Below are 23895 nucleotides of genomic sequence, written 5' to 3' on the forward strand. Positions count from 1 at the left end.
CGACTTTCTCCATAAGAACTAGTTCATTCTCTTCTGGGCATTGGCATCCTGAATCCCCCCAGAGGGTCTCTTTTCGACAACAGAAGAAGCCCTGGTCTGAATCACCTCCTGCTGTAGGTTGGCATGCACCTCTTCGTAAGTAATTTCAAATATGCAGAAGCCCTTTTTTTCTGCGGCCACAATTAATTACACCCGTTAGTAGGTGGTGCTGTGTGTCTCCTGGTGGTGATTTGATTTCAAAGTGAGGGGAAAGCAGCGATCTGGTGGCCACCGAGGAGAGGGCATGGCATAAGAAGGAAAAAGACATGGGAGCAAGTGGAGAGTGTTAAGGGGGGGGCGGTGAAGGCAACACTGGGTAGCACTGATGCACTTCTTCCTTGTCCTCAGACTCTTGACGATGAACAGATCAGCAATGAGAGGCTCAAGCAGGACTGTCCGGGGGTGTGTTTGTGTATGTTTACTTCCCTGGTAGTACTGCGCTCAACCATCACAGCCATTGGTCTGTGCTTCACATCTTCCCTTTACTACACAAAAGCCCCCCAGCCCCCATTGTGATCACAGGACGAAGGCCAACGACGGTACACACTGTACAGGCAGGAGGTTGAGCCTCAGACGGTGCGAGTGGAAAGACCACCCTCCTCCAGCCTCCGAGCTGACGTGAGACACTCCAGCCTCACAGCACTTGACTTCCCTCTTGTGCAAAAGGGGCCTCAGAATGCCAGCTGGTGGACGAAGGACTGCTCCCCACTTCACTCGTGGGGAAAGCGAGACTGGAGGAGGGGACAGGCGACGAGACATTTGTTATATCCTCTTGCAGGGGGGGATAGTTACAGAAAAGAAGTGGGAAATGGAGGCAAAGACAAAGCAAAGATGAGACACGTCTTTCGGTTTTTAGGCAATAAGGACAGCAAACCGCCCACCTCATCATCCCTTCACGTCAGTCAGGGGAAGCATGGGAAGAAAGGCAGGTGAGGGACCACAGAAGGACAGTGGTGGCCCTCTTTTGAAGGCTGCCTTAGGGGAATCCAACCTCATGCCGAATTTCTCTCTTAGCAACAGGCTAATTCCTAAAATTTTGATACAAGATTTACATTTGTCCGAGTTTGACGCATGTCTTCACTGGCCAAGGAGACGGCACGATCCTGGCTTACGCTGCTGAGGGATTTACGTGCGAGGAGAGAAGAGAGATAGGCTGGGGCGCCTGAGATCCATAGATGACAGTCTCCACCGATCAATCGGCCAGATAATTGCACAGCCCTTCACATCACCTCGCAGAGCCATGGCTTCGAGGGAGACAAGATCGACTTTCTTTCTTTTGTGCCATCTTAATGATATCTGCGAGAATTAATTCAGGGGGAATGCGTTCATTATTTCAATATTGTAATTCGTATTTCTTCACTGATTATTTTGATGTTAGGGAATTGTCTGAAACAATGTGATCCCAAAGGCTCCAGAATTAATGACACACAAAGGAGTGTCAAGAAGACTGAGCTGCAGGAAACATTCACATGCACACACCAGGGACGCAGCACACACGTGTGTATACAGACCACGGCTGGTAATCAGGGCAAACTCAGACAATCTGATGCCTCCTCACAGCATGGGGGCCCTTTTCGCTTTGAGTTTCTCCATCTGACTGAACTTCTCTCCCCGCTGGAAGGCTCCCAGGGAAGGGAGTGCAAATCTGGAATCGGCAGACACGGTTCTGTGCTGTGTTTTTCGCGGAGGTCTTAGAAAAGATATTGAACTTCACAGCGGCTGAATTCTCCCACCTTTCAAGACGGGATCATTGTTTCCGTCTGTCTAACCTCATGGTGTCTGTTAAATGGGGAAAAAACAGTGCCCAGATAAGTCTTTAGTATGTGGGGCTGTCCTGGGCATTGTGGGATGTTTGTTTTACTTTACTTTTCATTCTGTTTTGCCTGGGTAAAGATGCATAGGCATCTTTTTATTTAGTTGACGTATTGTTGCTGCACAATATTATGTAAGTTACAAGTGTACAATATAGCGATTCACAATTTTTAAAGATTATACTCCATTTATAGTTATTATAGAATACTGGCTACATTCCCCGTGTTGTACAATATATCCTTGTAGCTCATTTATTTTATACATAATATCCAGTTTGTACCTCTTAATCTCCTACCCCTATGTTGCCCCTCCTCCCCTCCCCACTGGTAACGACTATTTTGTTCTCTGTATCTATGAGTCTGCTTCTTTATTATATTCACTAGTTTGTTGTATTTTTTAGATTCCATAAATGTGCCCTGGGGGATAAAACTGTCCCCAGTTGAGAACCACTGATTTAATTCAACCAACGTTTCCTGTGCATTTACCACGCGGAACAGACAGAGCCAAAGCAAGCGGATTTTCTTCCTGCCCTCACTGTGCAAGGAGGTGTTGGGGAGAGAGAGGAATGACCCTGAATAATCACCAAAGTCTTTGTGGTTCTTTTCTCGAATGTGTGTCTCCCTCCCCAAGCTTCCGGCAGCCACACCCTCTTCCCCGAACCGGGGGCATCTAGAGAGTCACCTAGGCAGGAATTTACGGTAGACTTCAGGTCGGGAGGGGAGCAATGAGAGAGAGAACCACGTGCTGGTTGAAGCCCAGGTAGCATGAGTCCTGGATCTATGAGTGTGTGGTCAGGCTGGAGCAATGGACAGGGAGAAGGGAGAGGCCCAAGAATCCAGTGCGGGGCCTTGTTCAGGCTGAAATTCCACTGAGGCATCTAAGTGGATTATGCTAATTAGGCAGGAGGATGTACAGTCTTGGGAGTTCTCCAGAGAGATGGGCTGGGACACACGGATATGGGATTCTGTTGGGAGGCAAAGGGTAGGAGGACGAGCTCCATAATCCAGGAGACACAGAGCCGGGGTCTGAGAACGCCGAGAATTACTGGCCACGTGGATGAGGAAGAGTAGGCAATGAAGCTGAGAAGGAGCCGCTGGAAAGGTGGCCCATGGCAAGTTTCTGTGTTTGTTTTTTTCTTGAACAGCCTAGATCATCTTTGTATAGCTATGCTCAAGTGCTGTTTTCACTCAAGAATCCCTAAAGGACATTGTCATTGTGTGTGTTTGTTTCTGGTTTGCTTTCACGTCTTTTGCTGTCCTTCTAATTCCTGAGAGAGGTCATTCCATAAATGGTTAACGGTGGGCGGGCAGAATAACCCTTAGGACCCAGCTCTGTGACCCCTACGTTGGCGCTCTGTGCCTGCTTTCTTAGGTGTGGGGTAATTGCAACGTAATAAGACTATGCATGGATGTCATTGTCTTATTCTTTTCCCTCATAATCAAAGCACCCATCTCAATGACAGGGCTCACTGAATTATCTGTAAGTCAAAATTTAGTTTTCAGTGTCTCACCATCGGTGCTCTGTGTCTGACTTTCTCACTTGCATTTGCAAGAGAAATTGTGTCCCTGTTTCTGTGGATTTTGAAATTGAAAGAAGATTTGGGGCGTAGTGGATTTTTTTTTTTTTTTTTTAATGCCGGGATAAAGCATTTTATTCAGGCTACATTGAGAGATTCCTCACCTGGCTATCTGAGAGGTATTTTTTGTGTGGCTGTGTTCCAATAAAACTTTATTTACAAGAAGGGAGTAGGGTGGATTTGGCACACGGGTTGTAGTTTGCTGGGCCCTGGTCCAGGTGAGTGGTTGTCAGACATTGTCACGCATGGGAGTCATTCGGGGGACCTGTGGAAATCCTCCCTGCCGGCCCCGCGCCAGAGGCTCTGATGCAGTAGGCTGGGGGTCGGGTGGAATAACGTGCGTTTCTAACAACCTCCCAGGAGATGCTGATGCTGCTGGACCCAGGACCCCCCTTGAGAACGAGCCACATTTACAGAGGCGGATAGTAAGACCAGACAGAAGGAAAAACCACATGTGCAGTCACACAGCTGGTGAAGGGCAAAGCTCAGAACCTGGGTGTCCTGGCTCCCGGCATTGCCACATGGGGGTTTCTAGTGTGTGGGTACTGGTAGCGAAGCTGTGGTGCGTAAGGGCTTGTTTTGGGGGCAGACATGTGACATCTCCCTCCAGGACAACAAGCACACGGGAGCCCCACCCTGGAGGAAGGGCGGCGGCCGGCTCGAAGGTCAGAGGGGACTCCCGGGGCGGGCCATCGCGGGACGGTGCTCCGTCTGTCCTCGTCTCTATGCAAGAGGACAGATTACTCAAAGTGATCCCCCCGATGGGCTGGAGTTTCCGTTCGCCGTATGCAGATAGATGGAAATATATGCGTCTCTATTATAGATGCCGGGAAGCATTTGTTCGCCACAAGAGACGAGTAAAAGTGACCAAACTGGACTATGGAAAAACATGTTCATGAAGCGAATAGCCAAAAAGATGGTACGCGCTGCATTTACAAAAAGGATGTCTGGTAAAAAAAAAAAAAAAAGGAAAGACAAAAGACGGACATCCCATAAATGAGGAGAAGAATCTGGCAGAGAGGTGTTTCTAGAGGCAGGATAATCTGTCCCTGACATCCCCTCACTTATTAGCACTGTGAGCACGGATATGGGTCCCAGTCCCCTCATACTGAAAACATGATGAGTTCTACCTTAGCAGGTTTTAGAAGCATTAAATGGGATAATACATATCAGGGTGTCTAACAGCATATGGCAAGGCATGTCATTCATGCCCAGGAGAGTCTAGGCTTTCATCAGAAAATGTTTCAACTATTTATGTTTCTACTCTCACGTCTGAAGAATAGTGGTGGATACATCCACGTGCTATAAAATATTGTTCACACCTTGGCAAAACTTTAGGCATCGTCTCTATTACAGAATCTATAAAAACTTCATAAATATGAAATTAGAGCCTGCAGGAGTGTATATTTTATTCTGTGCTTATGATGTGTGCCTGCAGGAAATGACCTTTTATATGCATAAGGCTGTACCACATTTATGCTCTGATTCTGATTCCTGGATGGGGGAAACAGAGCTACCATTTGCCCGACGTAATTCCTTCCCCGTTCCCCTTCTCTTTCATCCAAAACTGTCAAAAAAGAGAGCATTATAGTAACTACTGTGGTATCCAAGCAGGTTTATGTTCATTATTTTAGTTAGGCATGTCGATGGTTCTCCTGGCTCATAGAAATTGGTTCAGTTAAAGGCACTGAAAATATGGATGGAAACTTTCGTACCCTTGGGATAAACTTACAATTTAAATAGTGCACTGAGTCTGCAAGTATGTTTGAAGTGCCTTGTAGTTTTCAGTGCTCAAGTCCAAGGTCACGAAGATGAACAAGAAAAATTCCCTATCCCCAAAGAGAATATGGCTGTGGAGCTATACCTGGAAACAAATCACAGCAAAGCAGTGTGAGAAGAACTAACCTCCCCAGAGGAGGCCGCGTGAGACCAACCCCTCGGCGGTTGAGTGGAAAGTCACCTGCTGGACACGAGTGTTTGGCATTAGGGACGTGAAGAGACTTGAGACGAGAAGCTGTGTGCATGACCCCATAACCTGTGGCCAAGCCGGACGCAGCGGTGGCCACTGCGCCTTCCCCACTCCCAGGCTGGACTCCCCTTTCCACCGGGGTGTTGGCCCATTTGCCTGACGCCACCGTGAAATGTCTCTTCCAGCAAAACTACGAACCCCTCTCTCTTACTCTCTTCCCAGGTCAAATCATCACGCTTTGATTCTGAAAAATACGAGTTTAGCCTACGTATGGTTGAGATAACGTTTGCTTGGCTGCAGCTCTTACTTCTCTCCACATCTTTAACACTCGGGAAAGAGCAGCTGACCCAGGTAAGTAGAGACACGTTGGACCTGAAGACAGGGAGCTTCCCCTACCGGAACCACCCTCTGGGTCATTTTCAAGGGTCAACACTTCCGGCTCAGGTACGCGAGGAGAAGGCGATTCTAAATCAGAGGGTCCGTCTACACCCTCAGCGCGAACGTGTAGGGAGAGCGGCCAGACGCCCCTGAGCTGCCCTAACTGACCACCGTCAGAAGTGAAACAGAGGAAGGGGTGAGGGTGGGCTCCAGGAAAAGAGGTCACGGGCAGAGACCGCGGGAGGGGGACAGCGGTGACCAACAGAACGTGAGGAAATGACACTGCGATGTTCCCGCGGTGGGCACCACGCCAGGAGACAGCACCACGGTGGCCCTGTGACCTCCCGGGGCTCGTCCGGGAGAAGGATTCGCATCCCCGGGTGAGCGTCACGGCTGTAAATGATGGTGAGAAAGGCGTGCACAGACTTCAACCTCCCATCCTGAGACTCAAAGCACACAGGGCGGGGTGGGGGTGGGGCGGCGCGGAGACACACCGTGCAGAGCTGCGGATGATGTCACACGTGTCGCTTCGAGCAGTTCATCTTGCCAAGCTGACGCCTCGGAGTTTTGACAACTCTGTCAAACCCTTCGAGTCTTAAGTGAAAGTCCCCGTAATCCCTTCTTTAAAACAAGGGGAACTGCATTCTTCCACCAGCATGCAAATGACCTTCCCCAAGACGTCTATTTGAAAGTTCTGGGGCAGCAGTCTCCAAACCTTGGGCACTGGCGGTGGGTGTGAACACAGAGCTTAAGAATGATCCCTTCATTGGGAGTATTTAGAATGATGTCCCTTGAAGGCATGATTTTAATGGAATATTTTATGCCTTTCTGTATGTGTGGGAACCACACAAGGACGAGAGGACTTGCAGTTTGCATGGCAATCAACAACTACAGCCCATACTTTTGTACTTTATCAGGGCACCAAGCGACTTCGGATTTTAAAGAGAGCTCAATCGACATCAAAGCAGCATCTTCTCTTGGTAAAGAACTGTTCACAGGCTTTAAAAATGAGTAAGGATCGGTCCAAAACGAATGGAAAAATGAGTCTTGCATGGAAAGAAAGCAGGAAACAGAGTGATGGTGGCCAGGGGCTGGGGAGGAGGAGAAATGGGGAGTTTTGTTCAGTGGGTGTAGACTTTTGATGATACAAGATGGATACGTTCTAGGAACTTCCGTGGCGATCCGGTGGTTGAGACTCCACGCTTCCACTGTAGGGGGCGCAGGTTCGATCCCTGGTCAGGGAATTAAGATCCCGCATGCTGCACGAGGCAGCCAAAAGATAAATTAATTAGTTAATTTTAAAAAAACAGATGGATACGTTCTAGAATTATTCAGAAAACTGTTCCAGCAGTCAACACCCCCATTACCACCACCACTAAATAGCATCAGATCTTGAGGTGAGAGACAGTGGGTCGATGGACGTTTGTGGTTTTATTTTGGTGATTGCTTTCAAATCATTTGAATGCTAACAGAGAAGAGCTACCTCTAAACAAACAAGAGAATAAACATCTTCCTCTAAATTCCAGAAGGAACAGCAAGAGCGTGGATGGCCTCTGGGGAAGCAGTTGAAAATGGGAGAGGTCATGAAGCAGGACACTTCAGTGTTTTTTGTGTTATAAGCCTTTTTAAACAACAGCTGACCTTTTTATTGTAGTTGATTTACAATATTATATTAACTTCAGGTACACAGCATAGTGATTCAATTTTTTATAGATTATACTGCGTTTAAAGTAATTATAAAGTATTGTCTATCTTCCCTGTGCTGTACAATATAACCTTGTAGCTTGTTTATTTTATACCTAATAGTTTGTACCTCTTAACCCCCTCCCCCTAACTTGCTCCTCCCCCTTCCCCTTCCCCACTGGGAACCACTAGTTTGTTCTCTGTATCTGTGAGTCTGCTTCTTTTTTGTTATATTCACTAGTGTGTTGTATTGTTTAGATTCTACATGTAAGTGAAATCATACAGGATTTGTCTTTGTCTGACTTAGTTCACTTAGCATAATGCCCTCCAAGTCCATCCATCTCGTTGTAAATGACAGGATTTCATTCTTTTTTATGGCAGAGTAATATTTTATTGTATATATATTCAAATTATTTGTGTGAAGTCTTCAAATACAATGAAATGCAACATCCTTTTCTGATGGCTTCCGCACCAAGACCTAACATGATCTTCTGAACTGTGATTATGTCACTCTCTTATCTAAGACTCTTCAGCACAGCTCAAAATGCCCTAAAAGTCTTCAGGCTCTAATGTGGCCTGAGGGATGCTTCCATCTCTCCTCATCTCCCCTTCTTCCCTCAAGTCTGGGTTTCCCGTTTCATAGCATGTGAGGCTTCTGCTTTCATATCTGAACTTCTCTCTGCCTTTCTGAAGATGGAGCCTTTCTCTTTTGTTCACAGCTATTTCAGTGCCAATATCACAGTGATACTGCTGAATATTTACAAGGTGAATGGACACACATGCTTATCTCATCTCCTGACCGATGAGTCGCAAAACATTCAGGTGGTCAGAAAAGACACCTCGATGAAGGTTGACTGAAAATGGAAGTAACTCAGAGTTTCTGTTTGCTGACTTGATAAAAATAACATGCTTCCCAAATATGCCCGGTATGTTACCACATTCCTCTCAGGGAAGAGATTCTCCATCTAACATTTCCCGATGCCCACTTTATCCTAAATGGGGGGGAAGATATACTTGACAAAAAAAAAAAAAGTAAGTCTAGGAAAAAAAACTGGAATTAACAGAGCATTAACTACCTTGGTTACAGTAATTTAAGTTGGAAACTGAAACCCAAAGTGTGGGTATTTAGAGGTCTTCCAGTGTGGTAAGTTCCAACATCAGTCCTTGGACCTGCTGTATCAAAGAGAGATGAAGGACTTGGCAAATATATGTGACTTGCAGTCTCACTGCCAACTTGCTGGATCAGAATCTCTGGTGGAAAGGCTTAAAATTGGGCATTTTCTAAAATTTCCCCATGTAATTCCCACAGGTATCCAGTTTTGAGAATGGGATCTGGTCCAGCCTCAATGCAAGACTTGGAGAGATGGGTCATTGGGTCTTTGCCTGAAATCCTTAGAGGAGAAACTGTTCACTGAAATAAAAACACACAACGTGAGAGCTGTGAGTTTCAGTTTTATTTGGGGACCTTCCTGAGGACCGTAGCCTGGGAGACATCTCACATAGCTCTGAGGAACTGTTCCTAAGAGGTACGGGAGGAGCCTGGATATATATGATTTTTTTTTTTTTTTTTGGCTGGGAAATACATGTAGTCAAGCATACATCTTAGTAAAAGATTATTGCTAATCACACACACACACACACACACACACACACACACACACACACACACACACATATACACACACACACGCACAAAAACAAAAACAGAAAAACCCCAGACATTTCAAGTTGATGCTTTTAGTGCTTATCTATGTATGGGAAGATGCAAGAACCTGGGGTCACTGAAATCCTTCCTTAGATAGGCATCTGAACTATCTAGGGGTCATGTATCCAAAACACTGAATACTTCATCCTGTCTTCCCCCTGAATTCCTTTCAGGGTTTACTGAACGTCAGTGACTGCAGTGGCTAATGATTTGATCCCTGTAGAACTCGATGGCGGGCAGCAGTCTTTGTTTTACAAAACTCACTGCTTTACATGGAAGTTTACTCTATTTTCAGAAATCTCAAATGGTTAGAAAGTATTCATTTTAAATTACCTACACCTACACCCCTACAACTTTTATTCATGGGCACTTATTTGCCCTTGCAGAATCAACAGAACAAATCTAAACCTTTCTCATCATCGGAAGCCCTTGAAATATTTGAAAAGGGCTACCATGTTGTATTGATTATCTATTGCTGTGTATCCAATTATCACATTATCTCAAATTTGTGTATTGAATCATCCAATTAGTGACCTGAAACAACAACATTTATTGCAATTTCTGCAGATCAAGGCTCTGCTTGGTCCTCTACCTTGGGAGGGTCTCTCACAGGCTAAAACTCAAACTTCCAGTCAGGGCTATGGTCTCCTCTCCAGAATCTACCCAGGAAGGATTTATGCCCAAGCTCCCTGATGTTGCTGAAAGGATTCGGCTCCTCATGAATTGAGGGACAGAGAGCCTGTCAGTTCCATCCTCTGTTGGCTGAAGGCTGCACTTGGTTCCTTGCCATGTGGGCCTCTCCAATATGGCAGCTTGCCTCATCAGCACCAAGCATAGATGGCAACAGAGAGAGTTGAGGATCTCTTAGTAAGAGAAAGTCCTGGTCTTTAATAATAACTGTTATGGACAGAATGTTTGTGTCCCCTCCCCCTCCCCCCAAATCCATACGTTGAAGCCCTAACTCCTAATGGGATGGTATTTGGAGGTGGAGCCTTTGGGAGATTAGGGTTAGATGGATGAGGTCATGAAGGTGGGACCCCCATGATGGGATTAGTGCCCTTTAGAAGAGAAAGAGACACCACAGTCCATTTTCCCTTTGCCATGTGAGGACACAGCAAGAAGGCGGCTGCCTGCAAACCGAAAGGAGAGCCCTCATCTGCCATCACTTTGGTCTAGGACTTCCCAGACTCCAGAACCATGAGAAATGTGTCTGTTGATAAGCCACCCAGTGCACTGGTACTTTGTTACAGTAGCCTGAGCTAAGACAACAACCTCGTCTCCGATCACTTTTTTCTGTACTGTGTCCATTGAAAAGCAGCCCCCCAGGAGTCCTGCACACACAGAAGTGGAGGGATTTACACAAGGGTGTGAATAGCAGGAGGCAAGGCTCACTGGGGCCATTTCAGAAGGTCTCCCACCACACATATGGTCCTGAGTTTTCTTTTCTGCAGATCCTCATTTCACTTAATCACCTCTTATAAAAGCCATGCTTGCATCTCTTCATTCCCTGCACTGGTCTTTGCTTGCACTGTGATCTTTGCCCATGGATGTTCTAACATCTCATTCAAAAATGAAAACAAGAGAGGATCTCTCTCTTCTTTCCCCCAGGTCCCAGTTATTTTATTTTAGGAAAGTGTATTTCAATCTGCCCAAAACCATCAAGATATTTTCTGCATAAGTCCAAAAGCAGCTCCTAAGAAGAGATGAATAGATGTGTGAAAGTGTGTTCTGACACCCACTGTCCAAGGATCCTTCTTGGTCTTCTGGTTTCCGCTTGATGTCTCAAAACCCACATTAGATGTGAAATCTCATCGCTCAAGCTGAGAAAGCTTTGTTCTCCAATAGCCTTGAAGTTTCAGATGCACACAGAAGCTCCACAGTGCCGCACAGACACCCTCGGTGGCATCCTTTAGATTATTCTGAACTCTTCCAAATCCCAGCAGTTTGAAATGTGCATGCTGAGTAAGCCTCAGCAGAACTGAGAAAGGTCTATAAAGATGATCTTACAGTTAGCATTGGCTAGAGGATTTTATTTTTAGTTTCCTTTGGTCTGTTTTGAGTCACAGACAGATTACCATTGTAAGGTCCCAGCAAAACATTTAAGATTCAACAGATCTGTTTATCTGCCAGCCATAGGTTCCCAACTGAAAGTGAACAAATTTATAAATATGCTGGGCGCATAGGACAAATAGAACAAACCCTCTGCTTTTCCAATTTCCTCCATACAACAGTTCGTGTATTAAAAATGTACTGGGCTTCCCTGGTGGCGCAGTGGTTGAGAATCTGCCTGCCAATGCAGGGGACACGGGTTCGAGCCCTGGTCTGGGAAGATCCCACATGCCGCGGAGCAACTAGGCCCGTGAGCCACAACTACTGAGCCTGCGCGTCTGGAGCCTGTGTCCCGCAACAAGAGAGGCTGCGATAGTGAAAGGCCCGCGCAACACGATGAAGAGTGTCCCCCGTTTGCCACAACTAGAAAAAGCCCTCGCACGAAAAACGAAGACCCAACACAGCCAAAAATAAATAAATAAATAAATAAATAAATAAATAATCCTTCCCTCTACTTAAAAAAAAAAAAATGTACTGAATTCGTCAATGTCCACTCCTCCCTTCCTCACCAAATAGGAATAGAAACCACTGTCATTAACATTTTTATTGTTAAATCTATGCAGGACTAACCTTGCGTGTCTATACTATGAATGTGCCTTGGGAATAAACCCAGAACACAGCTAGCGTATATGAGCAACTAAATGTCTGTTTGCTTTCTTCCTTTGGCTTGCATTGCATGCCACAGGTAAAACAGAGTACCGAGGTAGTATGGTGAAAAAAACTCATATGCTTTTGAGCTATACAGTTTTGGGTGTGCAGGTGAATTTAATTAAAGCACTGGAGAAGTATGTGCAAATAATTCATCCTTTCTAACTTTCCTTTGTTTTCATTTAAGAAATGTGAAAAATATGTTTTATGATGGTGGTGGTGACAGTTCAAAAGGTCAATGAAACAAAGAACAAAATGTATGAAAGTGTTGTCTGTTGTCTTTCTCTCTGCTATTTCTAGAGCTTGCTAAGAAATTCCTTCCAAACAACAAGGAACTAGTGTATAGCCCAGTGAACTATACTCAATATTTTGTAATAACCTATAATGGAAAAGAATCTGAAAAAGTATATGTATAACTGAATCACTTTGCTGTACATTGAAACTGACAAAACATTGCAAATTAACTATACTTCAATTAAAAAATAAAAGATATTCCTTCTGGAAAAGATATTCTGTTACTGGAAATATTTGGTACAATGTGCTCAGATCCCCAAAAGTTTAACACTCAAGGGGCATTACTTAAGTATAAACAGAGAATGAAAATCTTAGCAATATATTGAAGAAAGGAAGGATTTTGATAATATTCTAAGGTAAGTCAAGAACATGAAGATGGGTCTTCTGTCCAAGAGGAAAATGGGATTCCGAAAATTACTCATTGCTTTCCATGAAAGCTCTGTTCCCACAATTATTATTTATCCCCTCAACCTGAATCTTAGTAACACTTCTCTCTGCACCCACTGCCCCCGCCCCGCACAAGGGTGGTCCATGCAGAGGCTGCCTGGACTCATTTAGGGCACCTGTAGTGCAAAGATCTGTCTTGCTAACTGACATGTGTCATTTCTCTTCGGTGTCTCCACAGAATGAATGAAGCGATGGAAGAGTGGATTCACTTAAAACCATATTTGAAAAAAGTCTTCTTGGATTCATGCTACTGTTTTCTAAAACCAAGCCTGCAGGGGCCATAGTTTGTCTCACTTCACAACTACGGGGTCCAGGCAGGGAATTCTGTGGTCTCCTCGCTTTTATAGGAGAATTTGTTTTTCAGCGTATATTCGTGTTTAGTCCCAGACTAGATGTAGTTGGCCACGTTTGGTGCCTTTGTCATCTGCATCATCTTTGGAGAGGGGAAGACAGAGCACACAGGAAATTATTTTTTAAAACAACGAGAATCGGCTGCCATGGGTGAAAGATGCTTGCCCTAAAGCAGCAAGACAGGGGTCGGTGTCACGTGTTTGTATCATGATGAGGTGTGGGTCGGCATCATCACAGACTGTGGGGTGATGTGAGCAAAGACAGGAACGGGGAGATACCCAGAGGGCTGGAGGTGGGGTTCAGGACAGAGGTGAACGACCTCCCTAGGATGGGGGAGGGACGGAGCCAAGGGGAAGTCACCCTCTTTCAAACAGGAAGAACGAAACGATGGTGCGGAAAGCCTGTGTGCAATTACATCTGTACTCTTTCCAATAAAATTGCGTATGTCGTGGGCATATGCATTACAAAATTAAATTTTAACATGTGAAATTCTTAAAATCTCTACATAAACATGTTTGGGAAACCAACATTTCTGTAGGTTCACGGAACATTGCAAGGGTGTCTACTTGAAGGAAAGGGGGTCCTGGGAAGGAGATCTGGGGTGGAGGTCTTGGGGATTCGGAGTGCGACCCGGTTAGAGGATGTGGGAGTGACTAACCACTGCTACTGCACACCATGTCTCAGGACCACATTCGGTGAAAGAAAAAGACCTGGGCGATCTCTTTCACCAGATGCTTCTGCGCTGCTCTTCAGAGCGCCCTAGGAAACTCTCGTCAGGCTTTGCTGATCCCAGAGAAATAAACATGACACCTCACCTTGGGGGAGAGTGGTTTCTAAGTGAACGGGGAGAATTAGGGCAGAAAGAGACAGCTGTGAGGGAGTCATTCCCAGCCCAGTCCGCCCGTTCTGGCCCCAACTGAGTCCTGCCCCGGGGATGAGGGTGCAGGTGTTCTGGAACCTCCTACCGAGTCCGCCCGTTGTGGCCCCACCTGAGTCCTGCCCCGGGGATGAGGGTGCAGGTGTTCTGGAACCTCCTACCGAGTCCGCCCGTTCTGGCCCCACCTGAGTCCTGCCCCGGGGATGAGGGTGCAGGTGTTCTGGAACCTCCTACCGAGTCCGCCCGTTCTGGCCCCACCTGAGTCCTGCCCCGGGGATGAGGGTGCAGGTGTTCTGGAACCTCCTACCGAGTCCGCCCGTTCTGGCCCCAACTGAGTCCTGCCCCGGCTGCTGGGAATGAGAGAGATCCTATCATCATCCGAGACCTCCGTATCACACACAGGACTGATTTCTGAGTTGTGTGTTTAAACCTAAGCCTCATTCAAAGGAGTAGGTGGCAGCTGGGCTGGGCGGTGGGTGAGCACATGATCAATATCAGCTTACTGACTTGATCTGACTTACGAAAACAAAGTGCAATGCATACTAAGAATTAAAAAACACACAAACCTTGTAGAGTCAATTCTCATTGTCATGACGAAAATGTCTCTGATCTAATATATATTCTCCACCAAAACATTTGCTACTGCTTTTACATGTTCTCTTGAGCTCATCAGAAACAGTATGCAATATTTTGAAAATTCTCCCACATGTAGACTAGCACCTACTCTTCTTCCTTCCCAAGGGAAGATGATCTTAGCTGGAGCTTTACGAAATTTCTTATGTGCTTTTGAATGGGGAGGCTGTTTTACTTCCTTTTATAACATATACCTTAAAAGTGTAGCTTTACTGCAAAGTCGGACACTGGAGAAAAATAATACCTACACGCAACTTGATGCGTGGCTGTAATGAATGTGCAATCTACATCAGACAGTAAGGATGCTAACTTCCTTTCTGTCTTTACTCGGGAGCTTAACTGAATCCTTGGAAAGGGATCTCATGTCTTGTTAGAGAAGATGGTTCTTAACCTGGTCATTCTCCACACTCCCTTCTCTGCACCCAGACCGCCAGTTAGGGCCAACTGGAATGCAAGGAGGTATAAGGAAGACTCTTACTCAACAGTAGCTGAAAACGCACATGGATATCATGTGCGTATAGATATGCATAAACTTTATGGATATACAAAGTAGTATAACCTGAAGTGTATATACATGGCAGTGTAAACTTATACAGATACACATAGTAGCACAAGCTTACGTACATACATATATATAGTAGTATAAACTCACATGGATGTGCAGAGTAGCAAACAAGAAAACAAAATTCAAGAAACCTCGATCTTGATGTCAATTTAGCAACAAACTAGTTACGTGTCCTAGGTTTGAATATCTAGAAATAAATACTCAGTCTTTCCACTAATCCGGAAACACAGGCACAGGGCTGGCTCTTGATCTTTCTGCTGTTTGATCAGATCACCTGTAAGGTTTCCTCTGTCTCCCCAGAATTTCCCATATAAAGGAAAACCAGAGACGCACCATCATCTCCAGGAGAAACTGGGGTCAAGCTCCCCTAAGTGGTCTGGGGGCTCCAGAACCGTTCCCCTCTGGTACCATGAAATGTCTTGGACGTGGTACAGAGGCCAGTACCCAGCAGGTGTCTGGGAAAGAAGGGGTGTCCGGCAGCAGGGAAGGATGGGATTCTCCGGGAATCAAGAACCTGGAGCTGAAAACTTTTCCAGGGACTCCTGCCCAGTGGTTTTGTCTTCTGCCCTCAGACAAGAATATGGCCTGGCTGAGGATGAGCTTGACTCAATCATCGAGAGAATCCCGTGTCGCACGACCTCACCTTACATAAACCTCAACGTTAGTGGAAATTTTTTCTGCATCGGTGACCTAAGTCCATCACTTTTATGTAAGGGCAAGACTTTCACCTCTTTCTTAATTAGAAAAAAAAATGCCCACGTGAGCAGGAATGCCATACACACACGAGCACCCCTAAGGGAGACGGCGCAGCCAAAAGCCTCTCCAAGACGCACTGTACCCGCCCCCGCTTTCCCAAGCTCACCCCCTTTCCACCAAGTTCCACATCCTCACGAAGTACACTGAACACACAGAGCAGCCTGGAAAGCACCAGTTTTGGGCGCACCTGTAACCTGATTCAAGCTCCCAGGAAGGTACACTTGGTGAGTGGTGCTGCAGCGTTAGTGCTGGATTTTTCTCAGGGCCAAACACACTTCTCTGATTATTACTGTGAGTCGTGCACGCATTTTTGCCTGGTGGCAGTGTGGGGATGCAGACACTGTTTGAAGACATGGAGAAGAATATTTCTGCTCTTAGCCCCGTGCTATAAAAATTTATCTATTAACGAGATCATCTCTCAATAGACCTATATACACATACTACTTTTCTACTGCTGTGGTAACAAAGTGCCATTCAGTGGCTTAAAATATTACACATTTATTTTATAGCTTTTTAGGTTACAAGTCTGGCATGGGTCTCGCTGAGTCAAAGTCAAGGTGCCGGCAGGGCTGCATTCCTTCTAGAAGGGGACTCTATTTCCTTGCCTTTTCCAGCTTCTAGAAGCCACCCCGATTCCTTGGCTCATGGCCCCCTTCTCCACCTTAAACCCAGCAAAGTTGCGTCTCTGTGTCCATTCTTCCATAATCACAGCTCCTTCTCACTGACTCACTCATCTTGAAATGACAGGACCCTTGAAATGACACTGGGCCCACCTGGATAAACCCCGATAATCTCCTTAGCTTAAGGTCAGCGGATGGGGCATCTTAATTCCATATTCAATCTTAATTCCCCTTTGCCAGGTGATGTAACACAGTCACAGCTCCAGGGATTAGGACGTGGACGTCTTTGGGGAGCTATGATTCTGCCTACCATAATACATCGGTTCATGTATATCTGGGATGAGACCATGTCACAACACCTTTCTGTAATCTATACAACCTACAACACCTGCTTCATAACACCTATTTTTACAATGTATACTGGAGCAAGCAGGCCAGCTAAAATAAGTGAGATGGATACACACACCATTTCAGGCTGTAAATGGAGCAGAAGACAGAACCCGCCAACCATACACACACACATTATATTCTTGCTTTTTAAGGAAGGATGATGGTCCTTCCTCCTTTTCCCAGCTCCTCTGCCCTCAGAGATGGCAACTCTCAGGAAAAAAAAACAGAGCAAAAAGCACAGAAGGCTGTCAGCAGCACAGAGGGTCCCAGGAAGGATGAGTCCAGGATACAGGATGCTGGATGAGTGGGGGTAGGCAGTGCTCTGACATCAATGCACTTGGGGAGCTGGGACATGAACCAAATTAATCCAGAAGGAAGAATAAAAAATAATCTATCTGTGGGGTAAGAGTAACGTTCGCAGAAAACAGCATCACTTTGTGAGATGATGCCTGTGGGTGGCAGGAAATACAGCTCTGTCGTGTGAACCTGAAATAGTATCAAGCCTCCCCCAGAAGAAGAGATCAGAGAGAAAGCAAAGAAGAAGCCACAGACCCAGTCTGTTGGCACAAATCAGGCCTACATAAACCTCTCTTCATTCAAAGATGTAAGAAGTGAAAATCAACATGGATCTATGAAAAAAAAAAAAAAGTAGGCACAAGGAAACACAGTATCAACCTGAAGATTAAGAAGGACCCACTGGGGCCAAGATGTAATCTGGAATTTTTCTTTTTCTGAACTATGAGGATAAAGGAAAAACGTTCTTCAAGAATTCAGGCAGAAGAAGAAGAATAAAAAGAGGCTATTTACAAGGAGCCAAAATCATGGGGTGCTCAGATATTTCATACGGAAGCCTGGATTCAAAATGTCTTTTTCCTCTTAAAGTAGAAAAATTGGTACCCAAAGAAGTTTATATCCAACCAGGAAGTCTGTCATATAGAAAAGCAAAGAAGAAAATACTTTTCAAAATTCAAGAATTTTTTAATAACCCAAATGCTTTTCTCAAAAATAAAATATATGTTAACTCACTAGAGATGAAACACAAATATGAACTCAGGAATGGATAAATTATGGAATACGAGGTCCAAAGTGACTATTAATACCAGATAATCACAGTGTTTTATACCAAAAGAAGTGTCAAATACAGTTACCCAAATGAATTAAATGCTACAAGTTGTTGCAAATGGGTATATTTCTTGTAACATAATTAGTAAAAATAGTTTGGGTTTAAAATCCCATATTCTGTTAGAAAAGAATATTAAAGTATGAGTCAATAAAATATAAATTGCCCTCATTGGATACAGTAGGAGTTAAAAGACAACCATTTCATTCATGATCTTGAACAATATAAGTATTAATAAGAATGAAAATAATATTTTTGAGACACTTGTTAAGTGCCAGGCCTTATTTGCAGCATTTGTCACGTAGATTTGTAATATGGGTTCAATTACTGTATTAGCCCATTTGGGCTGGTATAACAAAAGGCCATAGACTGGGTGGCTTATAAACCACAGACATCTATTTCTCACAGTTCCAGAGGCTGGCAAGTCCAAGATCAAGGTGCGGGCAAGTCCAAGATCAAGGTGCTGGCAGATTCAGTGTCTGGTGAGGACCAGCATCACGGTTCATACATGGACGTCTCCTTGCTGTGTCTTCACATGGGGAAAGGGGTGAGGGAGCTCTCTGGGGTCTCATTTATAAAGGCACTAATCCCATTCATGAGGACCCCACCCTCATGACCCAATCACCTCCCAAAGGCCCCACTTCCTAATACCATCACATGGCGGGTTAGGATTTCAACATATGAATTTGGAGGGGGAGCAGCATCAGTCTATAGCAATTATATTCTTGAAAAACTAAAACAGAACCACAAGCATATTTATAAAAGGAAGACCTGCTTTCCAATCTTTGGAAAAGACACAAACAAATAAGACATAATCATATGACAAAAGACAGAAAACAAAGGAAACAGCAAGAAATCCTTACAATCCCTCATTAGCAAGGAGACAGAAGTGAAGCCAATCACACAAGTTATTGTGTTGGAATGGAGAAAAGGCTCACTTCTCACCTCAACAGGTAAAGTCTCTCAAATTGGGCTAAAAAAAAAAAAAATCCAAACATTTGGGGTAAAATAAAAGCTTCAGGAGAGATCTCTTAGCCCCTCTGCTCCTAGTTAACAAAACCTATAGAACCTGACAAGAATTACCAAAGGAAACAGAAGAGAGAGAAGAAAAACAGCTGTGATGCTCAAACTAGCAAAGGGCACCAAGAAATGCCACCTACTTCAAGGAAATTCTGCCCTGTTTAGAGCAAACTGGCCCAAATTCAAGAGGCCACCAGGAGCAGCTCAACACTCTTCCTGTGACGAACAGTTGTCATTTGGTAAGAAATAAATGGGAGATCATCTGGAAAACTGAAATGGCAGCATCTATGCTGGACCTACCAAGGGCAGGGCTGTGGCCAGTTCACAAGAGGTGAACAAAGCTCCGCACCACTGGGACGTCAGGCCAACGTGTTAAAGAGGGAATGGAAAATCGGTGACGAGTTGTCATTTTTCTCTGAACTGGCTAGTAACAGCAGTCTCAGACTCCCCCAACTGGGGTAAAGAGGAGGATGAGGGGGCTGGGAATCCTGGATCTGGAAGCAAGAGCTCACTGTTCAAGATGAGAAGCCATCTACCTGAAGCCATTTCCAGAGCTGCAGAATGACAGCAGCAAAGACGGCCCAGTGAGAAGCTAAGCCCACAGATGAGTGTCTGTCCCAGAAGCCAGGAGCCACCCCAACTTCTCTAGGCTGGAACCCACAGGGGTCCTATGCTGGGGTGCAGTCCCCAACCTTCTGCCCTCGGTGGCTGGACCTGGACCACTCAGGTTCTGCCCATATTCTGAGTCTGCCGTGGAGGTCAGCACTTTGCAGGTGCCTGATGCCCATTCCTCATTGTTAACTGGCCTGGGTATGAACCAGAGCTGAACCAAGATCTGCCTTAGAACAGATCTGAGGTTATCTGGGTCCTCCTCCTCATCTCTCTCTCTCTCACACACACACACATGCACAGGTGTATGTAGATAACAAACTATTAAAGGTGACCATTTACAACCACGTAAAAATGGGATGATGGGAAGATAGGGTGAAAAGAAATGCAAAACTACATTTTCACAATACCAATTTTGTTTAAGAAGCATATCTGTAATATACACATATAATTATAATGTAGATGGATGGCTAGATAAATGATAGATACCTACCTACATACATACATACATACATACTTGTATAGATAGATACATACATGCATAGATGGATGGATAGATAGATAGATAGAGATAGTGAGACAGACAGACAGAGGAGGAGGGAGAAATAGATGTATATATAGACAGACAGATATTCAGATATCTGTCTATGTCTCTTTGGAGTCACTTACGAACATAATTCTAACAATTACAGCCCAGTACCCTAGAGAAAATGATCTAACTCTCTGAACTAACGTTTCCTCATCTGTAAAGCAGAAATATTAATTGTATATTCAGCCCATTTCTTGTAAAGATCAGATGCTATCATCTGCCACACACCTGACCCATCAGAGTTTTTCAATAAATAATAGTTACTGCCTCTTGCAATTTAGAATTCCATGTACCCATAAAGACATTTTTTAAAAAAAACAAGCAGCATTAAATCCTGGACCATTCTGGAGCCCATGAAAATCAAATCCCAAACTGTAAATATAGCCATCCTATAATTGTGCATTATATTTTAAGAACGTTGTCTGAGATAACCAGGAGTATTACATAACTGTATTTCTTCACAGAAAAGGAAAACTGGAATACACCGAAGATTAGACCATAAACAGATCTAGATTATCTTTCTATCTTTACAAGACAGGGCAGGAAGGGAAAGGAGAGAAAAACGGAGGGCTCATTTTCCATCCGTCGCAGTGACCCAACACAATAAGGACTAGGTGCTCCCTTCTCAGTGGGGGTGCAACCACCCTGCGGCAGGAGATGCTTCAAGCGTCACCTCATCTAGCGCTGACTTCATAAGCTTTCTGCTCGTTCTGCCATCAATCAGACCCTTTTGCTAACAGCCCGGAGGACCTGGTTTCTGTAATAGCCGGCAGGAAAAGGTTTAGGAGGAAGTTGCCTTTGTAACTTCTGGTGTGGCTCACGGGTCCCCATACGGTATTTCATGATATTCATGTAACTGTGGTCCCCAAGAAGATTCCATGGCTTGACCCCCTGGAGTGAGAGCATGTGATTTCACATGGCAGGAGGGACTTTGCAGATAGCATGAACCTTAAGACGGCATTGACCCGAAGACAGGAAGATCATCCTGGATTATCTGGGTGCACTCATGCGGTTAGAAGCAGAGGATGAAGTGGTAGGAAGATGCAGTAGATTGGGAGCCAGAGCAACCTTAAGCATCAGAGATTCTACCTGTGCTTGCCAACTTTGAAGGCGAGAAAGGGTGCCCCGAGGCCAAGAATTCTGGGGTCTCTAGAAACTGGGAACAACCCCAGCTGGCAGCCAGCATGGACACGGAGACCTCTCTCCCATGGTTACCCAGAACTAAATTCTGACATAACCTGAATGCATTTGGAAGCTGATTGTCCCCCAGAATCTTTATGCAAGAGCCCAGCCTGGGTGCCCAACACCTTGATTTAGCCTCATGACACTGTGATGAGAGAGCCCAGCCATGTCACTGCTGACCTACAGAACTCGAAATAATAAACTCGCACTGTTTCAAGCTGTGAAGTTTATGGTTATCTGTTAAGGCAGCAATGAAAAATTAATAATGTAACACATTATAGCATGGAATAGTTATAAGCAAAGATGTATGAAAAAAATCTAGTTAAAATGTAATAGACAACAATGAAGTGGCTATTTCCTGAGAAATCTGACTCTTGCCTACGAGAAAAAAGTCTGTTGACTATCCCCAGGAGGAAAGAAAGATTCCCTTGTCTTTCCCGAATGTACAGACTAATTTCACCAGTTATGAATTCTAGTAATAACTAGGTTACAATAATATTAAAAATAATTCTAGAGTATGTGTAACATAATATATATAATTTCTACATTCTAATAATACAATTTTAAATGTTGCTTTTTTATGTACATACATTTTGCATGTTTGCATTTATATTGAACATGCATATTTATATATAATATCCAATAACTTGTAAACGTTATGTTATAGATTTATAACTTGCTTTTTAACTTCTCCCTCAACTCACTGCCCCCTGCCTTTGTTGCCTGTATTAATTTTCTATTGCTGTTGTAACAAATTACCACAAACTTGGTGGCTTAAAACCCCACATGTATTATTTTATAGTTCTGTAAATCAGAATGCTGATGTGGGTCTTGCTGGGCTAAAATTAAGATGTTAGCAGGGCTGCATTCCTTCTGGAGGCTCTAGAAAAAGATCTGTTCCCTGCCTTTTCCAGCTTCTAGAGGCCGCCCGCATTCCTTGGCTTGTCACCCCCTTCCTCCATCGCCAAAGCCAGCAATATTGTATCTTTCGACCATTCTTCTATAATCTTCTCTCCCTCTGCCCACAGCCAGGAAGGGTTCTCCAATCTGAGGACTCATGTGGTTAGTTTGGACCCACTTGGATAATCCAGTATAATATCCCCACCTCAATATTCGTAATTTACTCGCATCTACAAAGTGCTGTTTTCTAGATAGGGGAGCATGGTCACAAGTTCTGGGCACTAGGTCATGGCCATCTGAACTGTGGTCTACACTGGACAGAAAGTCAGAATCGAGCAATGACTTGCTAATAAATTTATCCACAATTGGTCCTGATCAAAAACTCACACAAGACAGTGTGTCCCAAATTCCTATTTTCTGTCCTTGCCACCTGTGACCAGACCGAGGCAAAGGAGGAAACAAGATGGGGTCGGGAGAAGTCCCATACGTTGGCCAAATATCCAAACACAGCTGTTACGTGTGTATTTTGGTACCACTAAGCTCATTTAATGTTATAAATGTAGTTTCCATGTCCTTATTTCAACAAGAATGTGGATGGTGAGAGGAGAATTGAGTTAAACAGTTAGTCTGTGACACATAGAAAGTGAGTGTAGGCTTTTAAATGTTGCCCAGAGCATAGATTATCAACCTGGAGATCCTCCCGATCTTTGGGTATATCTTTCACCTCTAGTCAAGAACAAATAATAACCCTGTGGATTGCGGGGGAAGAAATCTCTGCCACCCCATCAGGCTTGCTTGTGCCCAGTGAGAGGGGAATTGTCAATGCAGCTGTCTGAGTTTTAACTCAGGGAAGCTCTGGTGGAGGGAAGAAGGCAGCCACCCCAGTGGATACACGTGAGTACGTATCTATGTTTTATGGCAGCAGAATCACAGCTCCAGGGTGGAGCTTTTCCTCCTCACGTCAGGCTAGTTTTGTCACACTCGAAAAAACTCTACTTTCAGCAAATCGTGCTCTTGTGCATACACACACACACACATTGGAAAGGGAGTTAGAACTCCTGTATCCCACTCCCGACTCAACCATCCACCCTCTGGATGCCTCAGTATTTATTTCATCCTTTTTGCTTCAAATCCCACATTTTTAAACGGAAAGTCGTGGTGGTTAAGATCCTTGACACTTGCAGCTCTAGAATCTGGAATTCTATAAACATACAGTGTGTTGATCAACTGGTGACAGCAATGCTAAACCCATCTGTGGCTCACAATGGAAAACAGTCCTGACCTTTATTACTCTATGTAGCCCATGTAAGCTCCCCACTCCGGAGGGAGGATACATGCGCTACCCTCTCCCCAGTGAGGGGACCTGCCATCCCAGGAGACTCACTCTGCTTCATAAGATGGCAGATATGGTGCAACATCTATCTATCTATCTATCTATCTATCTATCTATCTATCTATCTATCTAATCTATCCGTCCATCCATCGATCCATCTATCCATCTATCAGAGATGATGTAGTATCTATGTATCTATCAATCTATCTATGTATCTATCTATCTATCTCTATATGTAAGAATGATCTTTCCTAATAGATTTTTCTTTCAAGGTCAAGCACAGAAAGACT

The 23895-nt window shown here is 44.6% G+C and overlaps 1 protein-coding gene across 11 annotated transcripts in view; it reads right to left on the reverse strand.

Moving 5' to 3' along the window:
• The window catches only part of NLGN4X (neuroligin 4 X-linked), an 886820-nt gene that overhangs the window by 761544 nt on the left and 101381 nt on the right, over positions 1-23895 (reverse strand). The window lies entirely within an intron of this gene.

This window comes from Balaenoptera borealis (genome assembly GCF_965194805.1).
Source record: "Balaenoptera borealis genome assembly, chromosome: X".
In the NCBI taxonomy this organism is placed as follows: Eukaryota; Metazoa; Chordata; class Mammalia; order Artiodactyla; family Balaenopteridae; genus Balaenoptera; species Balaenoptera borealis.